We start from the raw sequence: 19196 nt of genomic DNA, 5'->3' as shown, positions 1-19196 counted from the left end.
ATTTAAACAATTTAAGGTACATTTACACAAAAAAATTCAATATCTCATTTTTTTTTAATTTAAGGTGATGAGGTCCCCTTAATCATCAAAAGATACTTATTCACAGAATACGAGTATATTATGCACTATATAGGTATGCAGTTATCGCAGTGTATTTTAGTTTGTCTAAAATATTTTAAGTTAAGGTATAGTCAAATGTACTTAACTGATTAAATTGTATTGAAACATAAATAAAGAGGTTTTTCGTGTCCATAAAAAATTGTTTGCAATGAGATAAAGTAGGCATTAGCTACATTGATAGTTGCTAAATTCTGCCAACGATATGTAGGAACAGATTCGAATATTTGAATCCGCGGGTAAATATTAAAGCTCGACTTTACAGTTTGTATCAGTCGGTCAGCTAGTTTTCCTTACATATACCAACGACGCAGCATAAAGTAAAACTGTTTACTATAAGATGGCAGCAAAACTAATTTTATATATGGCTTTTATTTAAAAATACATTTATAATATTTATATTTCGATACTAAAACATTCTTCAAAATTAAGTAATCTTATAATCAGATTTTAAACATATGAATCTCATAGCCATTTTATTATAGTGAATTTTTAATATGGTGTATTCAAAATGGAATTGTAAATGACATGACAATAAGTGATAAACTTTGAAAAGAATGTCTAAACTAAAAACCAACTGTATGTATAATACTATTTATTTTTTTATATTATAGCATCATTTTTTCATTAAGAGTAACTGTAGCCATAATTATCTACAAAAAAACATATTCCACCAAACCGTATTTTACCCTCCACCCTTATCTCAAAATATCGCATTTACTAAGAAAGCAGTAATTCCTATTGAGTCATGCATTATCAGCCGAATGCTATGTCTCATTTCAAACAATTTTACCGAAAGTCGTAACCCGCAAATCGCCGTTTCTATTTTTAGCCACCACATTTCAATTCTCGCAAGCTCATACACACACGCGCACACACAGGCATGCAACAGCAACGACGCTCGCTTTTACTTTTTAGCGACGAGAAATGCGGACCGCGAGCGCCGCGAGCGACGTCATCGATTCCTCTCCACGAGCTTGCCCCGGCCGCCGTGAGATGTCAGCAGTCGTATCTAAAGCTCCGCAAGTTCTTCGCGCGGAGGCTCGTTATCGGCGGCTAAGTGAATCTACTGCCGCTAAGACGACGCGCGAGCCAGAGTCATCGTTGTCAAAACAACCCCGCGTTCTTCAATCTGACTATCTCTCTATCGGTGTAACTTCTTCTACATCTCGGCAGCGGACCGGGTGTCACGGATTACGAGGCAAAGTGAGTGTCACACCCGCGCTTGATCGTCGACGACGGGACAGCACAAGAACCCTGCGAGCGTCTGTCCTAACCTAGTAGAACTCTACTTGCGCCATTGAGACAACGATCGCTTCTTGCTCTTCCTCCGGCGCAGCTCGTCCGTCTTATATTCCGGGGGCCAGTGCGCGTGTGCGCGAGTGTGCCGGGTGCTTCTCTCTCTCTCTCTCTCTCTCTCTCTCGCGCGCGCTCTCTATCTGTCTCTGTCGGTTTCGCGTGTAACGGGCTTCTCTGTCGCGCGCGCTGTTTTCCACCCAGTCGCCGGTCTCTCAGGCTCGACGGACAGCTGCTCGTGGCTTCGCGGCTGCTGGCTAATTGATAAAACGCGAGACAAAGATCCCACTGACTTACCAACGCACGTGTGTTCCACGAGCTCGTGTGCGAACAGAGATAGAGAGAGAGAGAGAGAGAGAGAGAGAGAGAGAGAGAGAGAGAGAGAGAGAGAGAGCGAGAGAGAGAGGAGCAGAGACAAGTGTCGCTCTGCGCCTGCTTCCTTTCGTCTAACTCATTCACTGGCTGTACACACACACACACACACACACGTACACGGCGGCCTCGAGAGTGTGTAAGTCTGCATTAATTTTTTTTCCTGTTCGGCTGGCGCAACCTGTCATTTTCTATCTCCTGGCAAAAGTGCGGTGACAAGCGCGTCAAATCATCCGCGAGACGATCGTCCAGTCGCAGCGTAGTCGTCGTCGGTGTGTGCGACGTGCACGGTGAGAAAGCTGTTATCGCGCGTGATCGAGCAAAAAGAAGGACGACCAGCAGGAGGGACACTGGAGACAACCCCCCCGACGCCAGGCATCGAGGATGAACGGGTGAGTAACGTCTGACTCAGTCTGGTACCTTTTCTACTGAAAACTAGGAAGACCAAAAGCGCACTGATGACAGAAGTTCTCACTCTCTGTCTCTCTCTCTCTCTGTCTCTCTCTCTCTCTCTCTCTCTCTCTCTCTCTCTCTCTCTCGCTTTTATTCCTCTCGTGCCTGTGTGAATTATCGACTGTGCGACGAGGACGGAGTCGCTCGTGGTAGTAGTGTGTAGTACAGCAGAAGCACAGTGCTGTTGTATAGTAGGAGGGAAATGCCAAGAGAGAGAGAGAGAGAGGGGGGGGGGGGAAGCGCAAGCGTGCGCGCGCTTCGCGAGTAAAAGGAGTGGAGGTTGTACGTCGACGTGTATGTGCGTATACGTATATAACAATGGGAAGCAAGCAGCGCCGGCATGGCAAAAATAGAAGGCGCTTAAATAAATAGCCTCTCGCGACCGGAAAAAAAAATTAATCGATAGCGATAAGAGCCTTTATCGGAGGAGTGCGTCGCGTCGTTCGTTTGTTTTCCGGAGGAGGAAAAGGAGTGCTATGTGTGTGCGCTCCTGGTGTCTGATAACAAAAAAGGGGACTTATTTACTGGGTGGCCTAAAACTGCCGTTTTTTTTCGCTCATGCCGGTGCGTGGGAGAATACGTGCTGATAAGAGCGCGAGGTGACGACGCACGCTTTGAGAATTTTTCTCTCGTCGTGTGCTCTCGAGTGCGGGAGGATTAATCGGGCTTTTTTCAAACCGATGCAGCAGGCGCTTGCGCTCGGGATGAGATAGAGTTGTTTGCAATGCACTGGCTAGAGGGAAGTGAAATTCAATATTCCGGTACGAATATACCGGGTAAATTACTTCGACGAAAGGCATTTGCCAAGAGTATGATTCGAGCCTCGAAAGTGATTTAGCTTCGGCGAACGGAATTCTCGCGAAATATACGAATAACGTTTTAATTATAAGTGTTACGCGTTATTATCTAATAGGCCCGCGAAATTCAATACTCGACGCGTGATGGCAAAAAGCTGGCAAAGCGAAGCTGATAGGTCATTAATTTTAGTTGTTATATTCCCTCGAGATGAATTTATTTTCTTTCGCGCTGAGTTATTTCGTGTTATAGTAATGAGTAATACTTTTCATTGTGATCATGGTCGATGATTCACAATCATGTTGATTTTTCTTCATTTATTGTCGCAAAAATTATTTTTACAGTGATGTAGGTGGCACTCGAACGTTTAGCTAGACATTAGAGTATGATTATTAAAATATTGCACAAATATTGCTGCAGTTAAAAATAAACTTGGTTTATTTATTTGGAATGTCAGTATATTATTTTTACTGAAATAACGTTTCGTCTGAGTCGTTCGATGCATACTCGACACTGAAAACCGGTGCCAATTCTTCCTCTCACTTGAGAGCTAATCTAGTTGAACTCGAGAATTCAGTCAAGTGTGTATATAGTTGTCCTGTTTAACATTTACTACGATAAAACAAGCTTTCTACTATTTATATGCAAGCACCTTTTATAATAAGGAAACTATTATAGTCAGCTGGAAAGAAATAGAGCAAGCTCACCCTTGGCCGATGGTTCATTTGCAACTGCTTTACAGCATGAACATTGTACATGACAAAAGCACGATGTGCCTTATTAGAAATTCATATAGAGCTAATCCAAAGTTTTGCTCATGTTTTCATGAAAGTTCTCTGTCTTTCACCTATAAATAAATTCAATGGTGCTTAGATGGTTCTTGAATTTTTAAGAGACATATTTTATTACAGTCTATAGGGATAAAGATAGTATATAGATTACATGAGCGGCGCTTTCTCTCGAGATCGGAAATCTTATATTTTCTAGGTATTTTCATCGGTGATATAGCGCATTACCGAAATTCGTACGAGAACTTCCAAGTGGCCGGTAGCCCCGAAGCCATGGATGCATTACAATAGGGTCGAAAGGGAAGCGTAAAAGTACCTCGGCGAATTCCCAAGATAGTACGAAAATCTTTCAGCACTTTTCACTTGAAAATTCTCGCGACTCGAGTTTCGCTTTGGAATAATGACTTTATGAGGGCGAGAAAAAAAGAAGGGAGTCAAGGAAAAAGAAAACGTGACTAGGAGAAATTACGTTTACTAATGAGAATGAACTATCGGAGAGAACTTTTTGAGAGACACGTGTGCATGAGGGAAAGTTGATGCTACTCCTGAAGAAAGAGGTCGGAGCAGTTCAAATATAATATCAGATTGATCAATTACTTACGTTCCTGCTAACTTTGAACTCCGCTATAGTCTGTCGAGAAATCAATGAAAACCCCACTGTAATGCTGGCGATTACCGTGGGTATTAAAACTAGGAAAAATAATACTCTATGCAATCCTGCTTTGAAAAATATATTGTATAGAAATTGAAAAAGTGAAAAATTGAGAAAATATAACGAAAGATGCATTTAATTATTTTCGTGGGTTTTTAATAGAAATTCGTATAACTACATAAAACTGTAAATAAACTTGATTTGGATTTATACCTATGGACTTCGATGTACACGTCAAAACAAAGCACCTTTGTACTGTAGTCCAGTAAAATTAGCTTTGAAATCGAAATGCGATACAAATGGCTGCATTTTGGTTATTAGATAAATCGAGGTCGAAAAAGACGATTCTGAAATTTGCAGCTTCCTAGGTCAACGGGTTCTATGCGAAAACAGTGTGCAAAAATTAATTTTGCTTATATCTCGAAAACGGCTTAACGTACTATAAAACGACCTGCACCAGTCGAAAGAGCGTTCAATTTTGCATTGGAATCGCTTTTTTAATCGATTTCGATGAGTGCAAAGTTCCGAGATAATAAATAAAAAAGAAATTACCTAAATGTAGAAGGAGGAGGAGGTGCATCTGGTACAGGGCTTTTACACTGCGCGTGAATTGATCCACGGTATTATTATTGTCGCTATGACAGCTAAATGAAAACTCCTCCTTTGTTGACTATGGCCTTGTGATTTTTTTGTGACGGTCAGATTTGGTAGCAATACCGTGGATCAATTCACGCGCATGTACGAGTCGCGCCTCCTCCTCCTTCTACATTTAGGTAATTTATTTTTTATTTATTATCTCGGAACTTTGCACTCATCGAAATCCAGTAAAAAATCGATTCCAATGCAAAATTGAACGCTCTTTCGACCGGTGCAGGTCGTTTTACAGCACGTTAAGCCGTTTTCGAGATATAAGCAAAATTAATTTTTGCACACTGTTTTCGCATAGAACCCGTTGACCTAGGAAGCTGCAAATTTCAGAATCGCCTTTTTCGACCTCGATTTGCCTAATAACCAAAATGCAGCCATTTCTATCGCATTTCGATTTCTAAGCTAATTTTACTGGACTACTGGTCTGGTTTCCTCCACCATTTAAGCTTTCAGTGACTCTGTCCAGCGAAGATAGATGGCGCGTAGGTTGATTTCAATTTAAAATTGTGATGAGGGAAATTATTAATTTTCCTCGTCACAATCTGCGCGCTTAGTCTAAATGTAGCGGAATGCCACCAATGCCAAATTTGCTCTATATATTTGGCCTGCTTGAGCCGCTTAGGTTATAACTGCTGAGTCCATAATCAGAATCAAATGTTTAGTAGAGAAAACAGTCGTCCACATAAAAACGAGCCGAAACCAGGCCGTCCGCACGTTATTTCTCAAAAATAATATCTTTCCAGCACTAACAAACCATGATCTCACCGCTGCAGAATAATCTGCATAGAACAAGGCTCAAGAGAATTGGCTGACAAATGGCCATGCTGAGACAGCCGCATCCTATACTTGGCGCCGTTTGCTTTTCTTACGCGGCTCAGCTCTCGTTCTTCGATCGCAAATCCGATGACTGGAGCTTTTCGCAGTGCGCGTATGCGGCCCGCGTACCACTGCAGGCATTGTTATATACGAAGAGCTTTGATTGCGCCTTCGTGATATCAGCGACTAGTCGGGCTCTTCCTATAAAATTTCCTGGATTTTTTTTCTCTACTATTCCCAGAGCTGCGCTTATTGTAGGCATAATATGATTTGTAAGAATGTTCCTTTGGCCGAGTTTTAGTGGAGTTTTATTGCTGTTATTCAATGTCCGATAAATCCGTTGAGGAGATTCTTTGACAGATATAGGAGATAAAACGATCGCGAGGATTATTGTTGCTGTACAATATTTAATAACAGAGCGAAACAATAATCGTAAGAGTTTAAGTTAAAAACAAAAGAGTTTAAGGAGGACCAATCTTTTCATAGCAGATCAAAATCCAAGTAGATGCTGTTCCCCTTCGCTTTGCATTCAAATATTCCTTTAATTCTTCGTCATCCGCATAAAACAAGCAAATTAATTCACCATTTTTAAAGCACATCTATAGAGGCTTCAATTTAATTATGCTTGATCGAATCCCGAGATTATAACGTCACAATACGATTGATCCATTTGAATAATTCAGCGATTTTATGGATTTCCTTTAAGTCCGAACAAAAATAGCCAGTATCGCTGGCTATGATCGTTCGGACACGAGGCTCAATATTCGGTCGGTATGCGCAAACATCAAAGCTCTGCCGACAGAATCGGTAAAAGTCCTTTTCTTCTTTCGCCTTCGCGCTTCCCAGCGTCAAGTGAAAGCCTCGCCGTTATCAACACACGGTCAGGCTTGTACAACGCAGCCGAAGATCTGCTCTCCCTCTGCTGTTCCTTGTTCCCTCCGCGATACACCACGGAATGCACAGGCGCAGCGACTGCGTATACCCATTGCGGACATCCCTGATAACAATGGAACAAGTCAAGCGTGTAGCTCGATCGAACGTATTTTTAGTTCGTCGTGTGTTTTTACGAAAATATTAATTCACGTGCGTTGCATTATTGTTCATATTAAGAATAGTTTCATATTTACTACGTAAGTTTAAAATTTATTTAATCCACGCTTGTTCACAATATCGCGTGATCAATCACAAAATAACGGAACAGCATAACTGAACAATTTACATTACCTCAAACAAACTCAACCATAAGAATTCGAGCAAATAATTCAGAATAAATTTACAACCACGTAAACACATCATCAATAGAACACAATACAAGTCAAACACTAATTGAAAAAGCCGCACTGATCGCACGCGATGCGTAAGACAAGCCTATATACGCAAGCCCCGAAAACTTCACCGCAACAGCGAAGTGGAATTTTCACGACATCAGACGGGTCGCCTGCTCTGCGGTCTGCCGCAGAACAACGTATCTTGCAAATTTAATGGGGGTAGCCGTAATCGCGACGGAGTCGAGAATACGTGCACCGCAATGCAATTTATTGACCGAGTAACTGCGCTGCAGCGAGCGGCCTTCTCGGCGTTGTCCTCGCTCGGATATCCCATTTGCTTTGCCGCGCGACTAGTCAACTGGGCCTGATAATGATCTTTCCATTTCTTTCTTATTTCTTTAATGTTTTGGTATTGCACCTATAATCGAGGTTTTGAGGCTTGATCTATTAAAAGGATCAAGATTATAGAACAATGAGCTGTTGGTACTCAATTATATTTCAACGATTTCATTTTATATATAAAAAAGATGAATTTTGCTATAAATAAATGCTGGACAAAACGCAGGAAAATATATTTAAATTAATTTCATCAATTTATTCTTTCAGCAGAAGTCCGCCCATTAATCGTGAAAACGTAAACATTGAAACGGGAAAAACGAAGCACGATTGATCTTCAGAGTCTCGGAATTAGATTTCCGATCGAACGAAGCATAATACCTACCGATCGCAAACGCAATTTCCGAACAAATGCGTTGTTCGAATGAATTTTTAGAAAGATCGAGCACGTTCCCTACGATAACACCAACAAGTCACTTCAATAATCACGACGTCCCGATTTGCGAGTACGCGACAAATGAGACTCAAAGTAAATACGCCTATAGGAACGCGACGAATGAAATCAATCAATTTCGATACGGAATTTCATTGTAACGCTGTTACGGAGAATAAAACGACATGCCGTGTAATGGTATACGCCTGTAAAAGATATACAGCGTTATTATCAAAAGTTTATACACGAAACCAAATGGCTGCAAAGTTTTGAAACGCGTAGCTCTCGCGCCGTTCAGCTAATATTTTCCATAAATCAAAATCGCAATTTAACGGAGTTTAATCCTTTGTTTATCATGGGGATATAGCCCGATCGAGAGAGTTCTCGACCAATTCTGTAACCAAATTAAATTGAAATGGGCCTGTTACGAATATAATAGATGTTTTGCCCAAGGGACATAAAGTTCGAATTTCGAGTAAAACGCGTCATGAGATAATCTGGCTTCTGGCTGGCGGAATCAATAACACGACGCACTATTGCTAAATGAAATAGTACATTACGACACGTGTGACTTAAATGGTTCTTTTTTACACGGTGCAGTTAGCACCCGAACGTAGCGAGGGCGCTAAGTGCCGTGTAAAACTGAACCATTTAAATCACACGTATCGTATAAAATTTTATAGCACAGACTGCCAAAATCCGCAAGTCTCGCCTATTCGTGACTTAACTGCGGATTTTAGCCACAATGTGCTATAAATATTATTTCGCAATGGAAGTGCATCATCTCGTAAACAATTTCTATTTTCATAAATTTAATCGTAACAATACGCGTACACAATCACTTGCGTAATCAGTTCTACGCGAGATCGATCGAAAAACGAGGTATAAACGCCTGAATCATCCCCATTATCCTCCGAACAACAAGGCCGAATCTTTCTTCAAAAACAAAAAAAAAAGCTGAGCCTTTGGACAGTTACAGCCGAAGCTAAAATCGCATCACGTTTCCGAGACACGTCCCTCGGGTAGATAGGAGTTTAGAGTCGTCGCGTCGCGGATGCAAAGAGAAGTAGCGCGCGCGGGGGCGTTGACATATAGATATAGTATAGCTATACAGTAGCTCTCGTTGAAAAGGGAGCAGCGGAAGTGACGAGCAGTCTCGTCCATTATGGATTGGCACTCGAAGCTGCTGCCGAGCCAAAAAGACATGTACATATGTACGTACATGTATAGTATAGACGACGCTGTGTCGTGTGTGTGACCATCTCTCGTGTTTTATTTCGCTCGTCGCCAAAAGTCCATCCGACCTTTCGCGCGACTAAGCCATTAGCCAAGGTAAAATAAACAGCAGGCAAGACCGGGTGAATGATTGCCGTGGAAAAATGACGCGCCATGGAGGATATGGCGAAAAGAGAGGCTGATGGGAAGACCGATGGATATGCTAAATATAGAGAATAAAAAAAAAGCGGCTACTGCAGCGCGGAATCAATGCAACTCGAAAAGAGAGGCTGATGGGAAGACTGATGGATATGCAAAAATATAGAGAATAAAAAAAAGCGCGGCTACTGCAGCGCGGAATCAATGCAACTCGATTGACAGAGAGGAGCGCATTCATCGTCCCGGTATAATCGCCTCCAGCTGGAATGCTGTGCAGACTCGCGCCCTCCGGTGCGCTGCATCAAAAAGTTCAATCGGGGGAGATGAATTTATACGGGATATTCCGAGTGAATTCGTCGTTGGGTCGATATGCTGCTTGCGAAGAGGCGAGTAGTTTGATTTAATAGCTCGTCAGGTGAGACTTGCAACTGGTCCTTCTTGACAAAACTTTTGTGGCAAAAAGTTACATTAATTAAGAAATGACGATTTATTCGTTCTGTCAAAACCCAGAAGTTGGCCAATGACCGTAGGATCACTTAGCTTCATGCTCAAGCCATGCGTTCGTCTTGTGTGCTGAACTCGGCTGAATTATCGATCGCGGACTTCCTCAAACTTTCTCGTTCAAGAAAACCCGTACACACTGCACCGTCGTGCGAATTAAACGAAGCTCCACTGGTAAGGAATTCATAACTCGATAAATCCATAGTACGAACTGAAAAACTGTGTATGAAATTTTCTCAGCGTCCCCCGCGACGAATTGAATTCATAGCTCGCCGCGGTAGAGAGCAGACTGCGTGACAGAGCTGCACAGAGGGATGCAGTAGTGCGCAGCGTGCACGAGGTCAATTTGTCGACGAGGAAGCAGCAGCATCAGCGGCGGCTGAGAAAGACAGAGTGCGCCCGCGGAGAGTTGTCGGTGCGGCGGCCGTCGCGGCAATTACCAGGGTATTCATGTGGCGCGTAGAGCCCGCTGCACCTCGATCCCGAAATCATAATGATGCCCCGCGAGATTCACGCTCGATTATACGCGAGCGGCCATTTCGAAAATGTATTCACTGATGCCCCGGCGTCGGGCTCTCGTTGGACTCGTATGCATCTGTGCGATGGATAAAAGTATGGTTTGGCGTTGGGATCGTTGCAGGTGTGGATCTGCTGTTTATTTTGCTATTCGGCTGTGTTCTCGGAGTGGATTAACTTTCAGAATAACTTATGTGTACCGTTGTGTGTATGAATTGATTGGATTGAGACTATGATCAAATTTGTTTCGTAGTCGAGTTTTGGAGAAAAACACATTATTCGGGATCAATCAATTTGTTTCAATTATGTACAGAGCCAGATACGATGGCGTACAAGATAAGTTGATACACGGTTTCACATTCGAAAATAGGTTCTACAAGGGAACACGAGGTTAGCGAATCCATAGTTGCAACGATGTTGTGTGAGTTAAATATTCACGTTGTGCTCGTCCACAAGACTGTTTTGCTCTTGCTATTTGTGAACTCTAGGAGACGATGGTGGGCAATACCTACATACGTACATCGATTCAGATATTCAGCGAACATCTCATTAGCGTTTACCTATTCCTTACGTACACAATACTAGTACACCTATGCGTCACAAAACTCTAAAATTCACCATCGACGATCATTCCCAGAAGACATAAAACTAGCTTCTGATTCATGATCGCAACCATAAAACTCCCATCAACCCTTTCGCCAGTTTTTGCAATGAGCGATAATGCGTATGCAGCGCGACAGCGTATAAACCTTCGACACACAAAGCGCAACAATGTTCGCGCCCGCGAAATCAATGCGCACACGCGAGCAAAGGGTTCTGCCTCTAGCATTAATTCTCCTATAAATCCGTCCTCTCAGCATGAATATTACAAGCTCGACACACATACTCTCTCTCTCTCTCTCTCTCTCTCTCTCTCTCTCTCTCTCTCTCATCCCCAAAGCCCATTCATTGTCCATTACACGAGCGCATAAAACTTCTCCATACTCACACACAACAACGCTCCCTACCTCGTACGTCCGCACACGAGTCCATAGAATATTCCTCTTACATACGCGCAGCTATAGCCATATATGTATACATAAAGCACGAGCTAGAGACTAAAAGAGAGAGAGAGAGAGAGAGAGAGAGAGAGAGAGAGAGAGAGAGAGAGAGAGAGAGAGAGAGAGAGATGGCGAGTGTGCAGCAGTTCAGCGACTCGGTTTAATTGAAGCCGCTGGTCTCTTGCCGAAGTCGCTTATCTGCGCCAGAAGCTTTACACTCAGCTTGCTCTTCCCAGTGTCGCCTCAGCTCCTACGGCTGTAGCGAGCGAGCACACGCTATACCCAAAGCGTATAATAATTAGGAAATCCTAATGCAGACTCGAATGTAATGCATCTGTGTGTGTGTGTGTATATGTGAGCGTGTATATATAGCGCCGGGATCGTATAGTTTTGCCGCAACGGCTTCCGCTGATTAGCGCGCGCGGATGTATATATAGTCGGCCGTGTGCTCTGCAGCTTTAGCCGCGCGCGCGCTTCTACTGTGTGTAACATTTATCGCGCGACAAACGAAAGGCGACTAAATTATTCGCGCACTCGCGTGTATATATATATATATATATATATATATATACTGTCTGTGTGAGATCGACCTGATGCTTTTTATGCGAAAAATTCTGTGTTACGATGACTCGATGTGTTACTCATTCGAACGCAACGATAACAAGAGTCATACACACACACACACACACGCCCGGGAAAAAGAAGCTGCAGCTAATTAAAGCTCAATTATTGACGCGCCTTTCTTTTACACAATACACGTCGAAACGATCCGTATATGCTGAGAACATCGAGAGAGAGAGAAAGAGTCGACGTGAAGCGCGCTCTTGATTACAAAATAAAATTTTCAAACGGAAAAATGCATTGTGTCAAAGTCGAGAGAGCGAGCGCGAGTGACGTCGCAAAGTGACGTTTCAGGCCGCGCGCACAACACACAGCAGTCCAACTCGCGCACAGTCAATATGATCATTCAGCCGTGAACCCGTTATACTCAGCTGCCGCCTCATTAGCGCGCTGAAAAGCTATCGATGTAAAATATAGCTGATGGAAAAAACGTCGGATCTCCGCGTACAAAGACTTAATGGTCAATTAGCGTTTTCGAGAGATGAAACAAACATTAAAAAAAACGAGCTTTTCAACACTTTCAGCTAGCACTAACGAAAAACAAAAAAAAAAATATCGAGTTTCGCGAACAGCGTGTACGATTAATACGTCGACCGCAGCATTGTCTTTTCCAGCTATCGCGTCTTGCCCTGTCGCTTTAATGACGTCGTCGTCGTCGTCGTCGTCGGCAGCATAGCTAGCGGCGACGATAATAGATCATGGCACTCTGCCACCGTAATCTTGGCGATCGTCTGGAGCCGGACGTTTACGCGCGCGCCTGCGCCACGTCGGAAGTTGATCATAAGCGCGAGATGGATTAGACCTACAGCTTTTGCCGACTGCGCGGCGTGGATGGCTAATAGAAATGCCCGTGTGTATGTTTGTGTGTGTGTATATGTTCGCGGGATTTATGCGTGAGCCGCAGAGTATTGTAAGCTCGATGTAGTTTTAAGTAGCCTCGTGTATTGTTGGGCTTTGCACAGGGCTGATGATTGTAAATGCAGGGGAATTACTCTGTGGCCGAGCTTTGGATCTATTGTGGCTTGTGTGAATTACTATTATGTGATGTGCGTATATACGCGTGTGTGTGTGTGTGTGTGTGTGTGTGTGTGTTTCGGGGGTTTACTTTTCGGGAATTCGATAAGTAGGGCGTGATTGTATTATGGGCTTGTAACGGTATGGTGGAGTCGGGTTGAAAATTGTAACGCTACAAATTGTACACTTGTTTAAAGATACTTGGGAAAGAAAAGAAAGCTATTATGGTGTACAAGCGATTTTGAGGACGAAAAACGCTTCAGTCTTGAAAGAGAAATACAGCATTAATATTTCTAGCTAATAACGAGCCAGTGAAATTCCATTTTCACGATTACAATCAGACATTCAGCAAAGCTCAACAATTAAACGAAGATACTTTTAAATCCCAATCAGCAAACAGTACGGAGAGAAGTCAAAAGAAAATCAGCCGTGAAATCAATTCATCGCACAGACTAAATGCTCTAACAACGTTCGAACGTGTTTGCACGAGCGAATAAACTCACACACGGATCCTTGCGCTTGGCGCAGCGTATAGTATCGGAATTAGATAGGCATTTCAATTAGCCCGTGCTCTGTGCACACATTTTTCCGGCATAACCGCGCGCGCGCACTCGCGCTTGCAATGGGGGACGGAGTTCATACACAAACACACTAACGCTCGCGACAGCCTCTCTCTCTCATCGTTGAAAACATTCTCTACCCGCATATGCTCACCCCTATATATCAGCGCCTAGCTATACATCGATAACCGCTCAAACGTGCGCTCTATTTTTCGCCATTTTTCCCAGAGCTATTTTCCGCGATAAGCCACGCACACACATACACACGAAGCGCTCGCAAAAGGTCCGATAGGACCGAGCGGAGTAGCATCGTGATTTGCGCTCGTAACGCACTTAGTTGAGCGCTAAAATTGATGCCCGGTGTGCGGGCTATCTTTAATTGCGTTATTGAATGCCTGCCACCGCTGCGGGGGATTTTACGCTGGGGTGGAGAGATAGACACGCGATTGTAAAACTCACGCGCGTTCTGTGTACAACGAATGTGTGGATTGTTGATTTTGCGTCTATTTCGATATTTTTACCTGTTTTCATTTCTGCCTTATGTTCTAACATCATTAAGAAAAAATGAATGAAATTCGGTTAAAGTAGCAGCAGCAGCAAGAACAAATCACCCGCCTTGCAACGATGCACTCGCAAGCTTCGACGTTTTACGGTGCAAGCTCGCCCGAGCGCGCGTCAAATGCGCCGCCGATAAATCAAAATTTACGTGATCCATGCGGCTCGTACGTCCGAAAGATAAAATTGCCCCCTCGACTCTTTCTGCGGTGTTCCTGACATTAAAAGCCTCGAATGTGTCGGGAAGGCTGAGCAATCGCGCTTAATCCCTCGGAAATTACTGGCGGACCTTTGGAATATCGCGTACAGAAGGAAAAGAGAGGGATGTATTACCTCGATGTCGCAGCTGTGCACATCTGACCTCTGCGCTTTTGCTGTGTGGATGCGATTGCAGTCGGTGTGTGCATTGTGTATGGTATGGAGAGGGAAATGAGAATTACTCGCACCACCTGGATTCTGGTGAGACGATTGCTGTAGTGATGCTGCGTCGGTGAGAGAACGTTGGTTTAGTCGGGAGAGCTTTTGTGGACTTGGTCGCTTTGCTTAGTGATCTTGGTGAATTTTTATTTGAACCTTCTTTTTCTAGAGGTATAATTCGTAAAAATTAAAATTGAAAGATTTGCCACTAAGTATTTTTATGTAAAAGTTCGGGGGTGAACCAATTCGAACTTATTACGCGTTGAACACAATGTACAATTTAAAATATAGTAGTTTTAGGGTGGTCTCCCACACCGCTTGGACTTATCGGGATTCCAAAAATTTCTGTAAAATAATGCGCCTAACGTAACTGTTTTCCGACATAAGAAGATGAAATATCGCACAACGTTGATCAAACGAAAGAACCAAAATTACATAGGAAAGCAGCTATAGCCAAAGGTCATGATAGAGATGATGGTCGAACGCATTGAAATCGAAGCGCGGCGAGCGCAGTCGAAGGCGTTCGTGCTGCCGCGGTGTTTAATGGCGTTGGCCGCGAGGATGCGCTAATTAAAATCGACGTCGATGTCAGCCGATGATGCATCGACGTTCGCGATTCTCTACCTGTACTGTACAGTATAACCTATACGTGTCTGCCACGACCACACATACACATAGCACGATCGACTAGCCGCTGTATCTCGCCTCGATTTTTTCCCTATTTTTTTATGGGCAGACGCCTCGCTAATGGAAAGTGAACATGAAAGTTCCGCGCGGAGAATTCACGTTTACCTATATATAGCTTGGGGAATCGTCATTAATTTATACAGCAACAATGAAATAATCACAACAGATGGACGCACGCGCGTTGAATTAATAGTCTTTTCGCGATGCTGATACGCGCGCCGTTGATATCGCTTGCTTTTTTTGCGATTCGATCGAAACGATTCCTTTTATGCCGTTTCATTAGCCGAGGAAAAATGATGCTCTTTGTGTGTTTGTGTCGCGAGTTTTTGCTTGCTATATGAAAATGGAAGAAACCAAACGAATATTATAATAAGTTCGTCGAGGAAGATAAAAAACGTATGCGGATGAAACTTTGCGATCCTCGGTTTTAACGGATTATATACATTTGTGCAGGTGTATAGTTGTTAATTTGGGTTTCTGCGCTCAGACTTTTTCAAAGCCTGTCTTCGTCGCGTCGCGGCAGCGGGCAAAAAGTATAAATGAAAAGAAAACTGCATTAGTGTGTTTATAAATAGGCAGTAAACCCCTGCGGTGTCTCTCGGGACTAAAAAGTGATACGGTGGCAGCGGCTGCGCAACGACGACGACGACGGCGACGACGACGATGAACAAGAAAATTCCATTATACGATAATAACTTGATTAAAAGTAATATTCAACTACATTTTAAACAGTTTAAAGCAACAAAAGACCTCTCTGCACTCGCCGTTTCCCTCAGTCACCGGAAGAGCAAAGGGCGCTGAATTTTATGATCTAGTTTCGTCATTTTCTCCATTTCTTTCTCTCTCTCTCTCTCTCTCTCTCTCTCTCTCTCTCTCTCTCTCTCTCTCTCTCTCTCTCTCTCTTGCTTTCTCTCAGTCGTGTCGTTTGGTTCGAGCAAATTATCATAAAATAATGTTACCCTTTCATTTGTAGTTAAAGTGAGCGCGTTATCATTGTGCGTCTAGTAGGTATGCATAAGGCTGAAATGGAAAACGTACGCGTATAGAGAAACAGATGAACGCACGCGCGGCAAAGAGCCTTGGCGCAGAGACAAGTCGAATCTGATTCTCCGAATTTTCACTGTTTCTCTGTGCACCGAAAAGCGAGAACGCATTATGGAAAGCAAAGCAGAATTCGAATGTGGATAAGGGAGAAAGGGCGCGCAGGCAAATCTTGATGCAAATGGACTGTATAAAGCGCTGAAAGTTAAACATTCCATTATGGTTTTTATACCTTCTCTTATCTAGCTTTTTTTAAAAGAGGTCGTTGTATAACTAATTTTATGTCTTATAGCCATTGTTGAAATGTAAAAATGTTAAGATGAACTTTTTAGATTTATCATCCTTTCACAGAGAAGACAAAAAACAGAGAAGAGGGCCAATATATTGATTGAAAACCAGTAAAATTTACCGTGTCAAAGGATAGGTAGGTTCGTAAAAACGCATGATTAAGTTGTTCAGTGCTCGAATGCCGTAAATGTTACAAAAACTTCGCATAATTTATACAACCAATATCTCTCCCACTCAATTATATAATTTATGATACACTTGTATGCATACCTAAAGACAGCCCAGCATCGCGTATGCATTACCATCAAACCGTATAAACACATTCGCTCGCTTATATTCTTCGCGGCACATGGCTGTCGGTCGCGTAACCAGCAAGTTGAAAACTCAAAGGGTGACGCGGGCTCAAAAGACTGCAGCAGTGGTTGTTGCCACCGACACTCTGCATTCAAAGCCGCACAAAAAAAATAATAAATCGAAAAAGAAAACTAAAATAATGCTGAAGTACGCCCATGCGCGAGAGCGACGTATAAAGCGTAACGAGCAAAATAATGTTGCGAGCGCCTTAATGGAAAATTCGCGAAAAATTAGAGTGAGGGGAACGAGATGGCCGGGAGAATGACGGAAACGTGCCAGAAAGGTGTAGCAAAAGTCTATGGCTCTGCAGTATACCTATACTCACTCTATACTCGGATTCGTAATCCTACGCCGGATGAATATTTTAACGCTTTGCACTTTCCGCGCGAGCGGTGTCGGTGAGCTGTTGCTCTTCAACTCGGCAGAGAGCTTTGTGCACCTGCACGTGTGCGTATGCGCAACGAAATAACCATAACGCGCTTTAGGATAGCCAGAAATCAGATTAAATTTTGTATAAGTTCGAGCTGCACTCGGCGAGCGCGCGAGAGTAGGAAATTTTCGATTCAGCTCGCCCGACAGAGCGAAAGAAAAGTTTTGAAAAAAATGTCGAGGACCCTTTTCAATTATAAATCGCGGCTCTGGCGGTGCAGACTCTGGAGTGCAGTATGTGTGTGAGGAGCACCCGAGGAAAAAAGACGAAACGAGATGAGCGCGAATTACGTTTGAATTTTGATGGGATGATTCAACTTTTAAATACCTTTTTAGCGGAAAAATTGTTTTTCGAGTAATTTGAAGTATACGAGCTCGCGTGTGTGGGTCGAGCTTGAAGTTTGCGGGGATTTATTCGGTCGCTTGACTTGATAATTCGATGATAAAAAAGACTCGTATACTACACGCATCCAACGGAATATTCCGCAACGGACGCTTTTGTATTAATTTATTGAAATTCAACGAAATATCCCATGTGCCTTATGGATTATGCATATATTTTCGTATCAAACCTGACGTTTGACAAAATTTATAAATAAATATCGAGCTTTAGTTTATCCATAACAACATAAACGCGTCCTGATTTATGTTGCACTAAACTCTGAATTTATACTATTCTCACAGAATTTAATCAACTGCATCAAAACAATCACTTCGATCTTTCGTGTACGCGAAACCAAATATTTGTCCCGCACATCCGCGAGAAGAAATTCGAACGAAATTCATCGATCGTCAAAGCCTTGAAATATCGTCACAAACTTGATTATTCAATCGTGTGTTTCCAATGCATAGGGGAAAAAATTTAACCCAGAACAAAGCCATGCCGAAAAGAGTTTAAACGCGATCACGAGAGTCTTTTAGGCACACTTGAAGCTTGTGGAAAAAAGCTCGAGAGCGCGGCGAGCGTCGATGAATCTTATGAAAGGGATAGCCGCGTTAGTCCACAGCTTTTAAGCACTTACTTATGGTTCTACAACTTCCAATTGCCCGAACTATTGTCGAGCGTTGTATCGATCTCTTAATCCACGTGTGCCGGACGATCAGTCGTCGTAACTAATCCAGATTGAGGACAAATGAGAATTTGTAGGAACGCTAAAAGTGGATCTACCTGTTCTACTTTTTTCTCGTTAACGAGCCTACCAGCTACTGGTGCCGGCGGCCGTGTGGATTAAGGCGCTATTTTTCTGCGTTTGTGTGGTTTGCTCCAGTTTTATGCTCTTTCTGTTCTGTATTTGCATTTTTTTTCAGGTATTTTATTGATAGAACTTTACTGGTGATCGTATCTTTCATTTTACACGGTCACATACGGCAAATTCGATGAAAGTTATGGGCATTTACAGCTTATAATTTAGAATTTCACTTTGCGACAAAGCACCTATCTCCCCGTAATAATTCAATCGAGTTACCTCTCTAAATCGCATTTAAATTTTACATGTACTATTACACGAAACACGAAGTGCTACACATCTAGAGCAAAAGTACATATACGAGTTATACATAAAGCCGCTTGAACACGGAATAATATGCTTAATAAGCTCAACAGTCTACACACGAGTCCGCGCTCTCTCGCACGTGCAGCCCACTAGTACAGCAGTGGGACACACAAATTTCTGCCGCGACTAATTTGCGCGCTCGCGAATCGCAAAGAAAACTTTGTAGCGCTCAATCGTTATCTGTGACGTACTTACCGGTGCATCAAACGCGCGTAAACCGCTCGAGGTAAGCAGCTTTCCTCGTGTCATTTCTTGTTAAACGATTCGCGTCG

At 43.0% G+C, this 19196-nt stretch overlaps 1 protein-coding gene across 2 annotated transcripts in view; it reads left to right on the top strand.

Annotated features, from left to right (window-relative positions):
* The first annotated feature begins 245 nt into the window (after positions 1 to 245).
* LOC100119465 (polypyrimidine tract-binding protein 1) overlaps positions 246 to 19196 on the top strand; it is a 455850-nt gene continuing 436899 nt past the window's right edge. Inside the window, exon 1 of one of the 2 annotated variants that reach the window (XM_016988895.3) lies at positions 246 to 2177. The gene's annotated coding sequence lies outside the window, so the exon portion shown is untranslated. The remainder of the gene's footprint in view (positions 2178 to 19196) is intronic. The other variant, XM_031921112.2, reaches the window with a different exon arrangement.

This window comes from Nasonia vitripennis, chromosome 1 (genome assembly GCF_009193385.2).
Source record: "Nasonia vitripennis strain AsymCx chromosome 1, Nvit_psr_1.1, whole genome shotgun sequence".
In the NCBI taxonomy this organism is placed as follows: Eukaryota; Metazoa; Arthropoda; class Insecta; order Hymenoptera; family Pteromalidae; genus Nasonia; species Nasonia vitripennis.
This window is presented reverse-complemented; position numbering and strand designations above follow the sequence as displayed.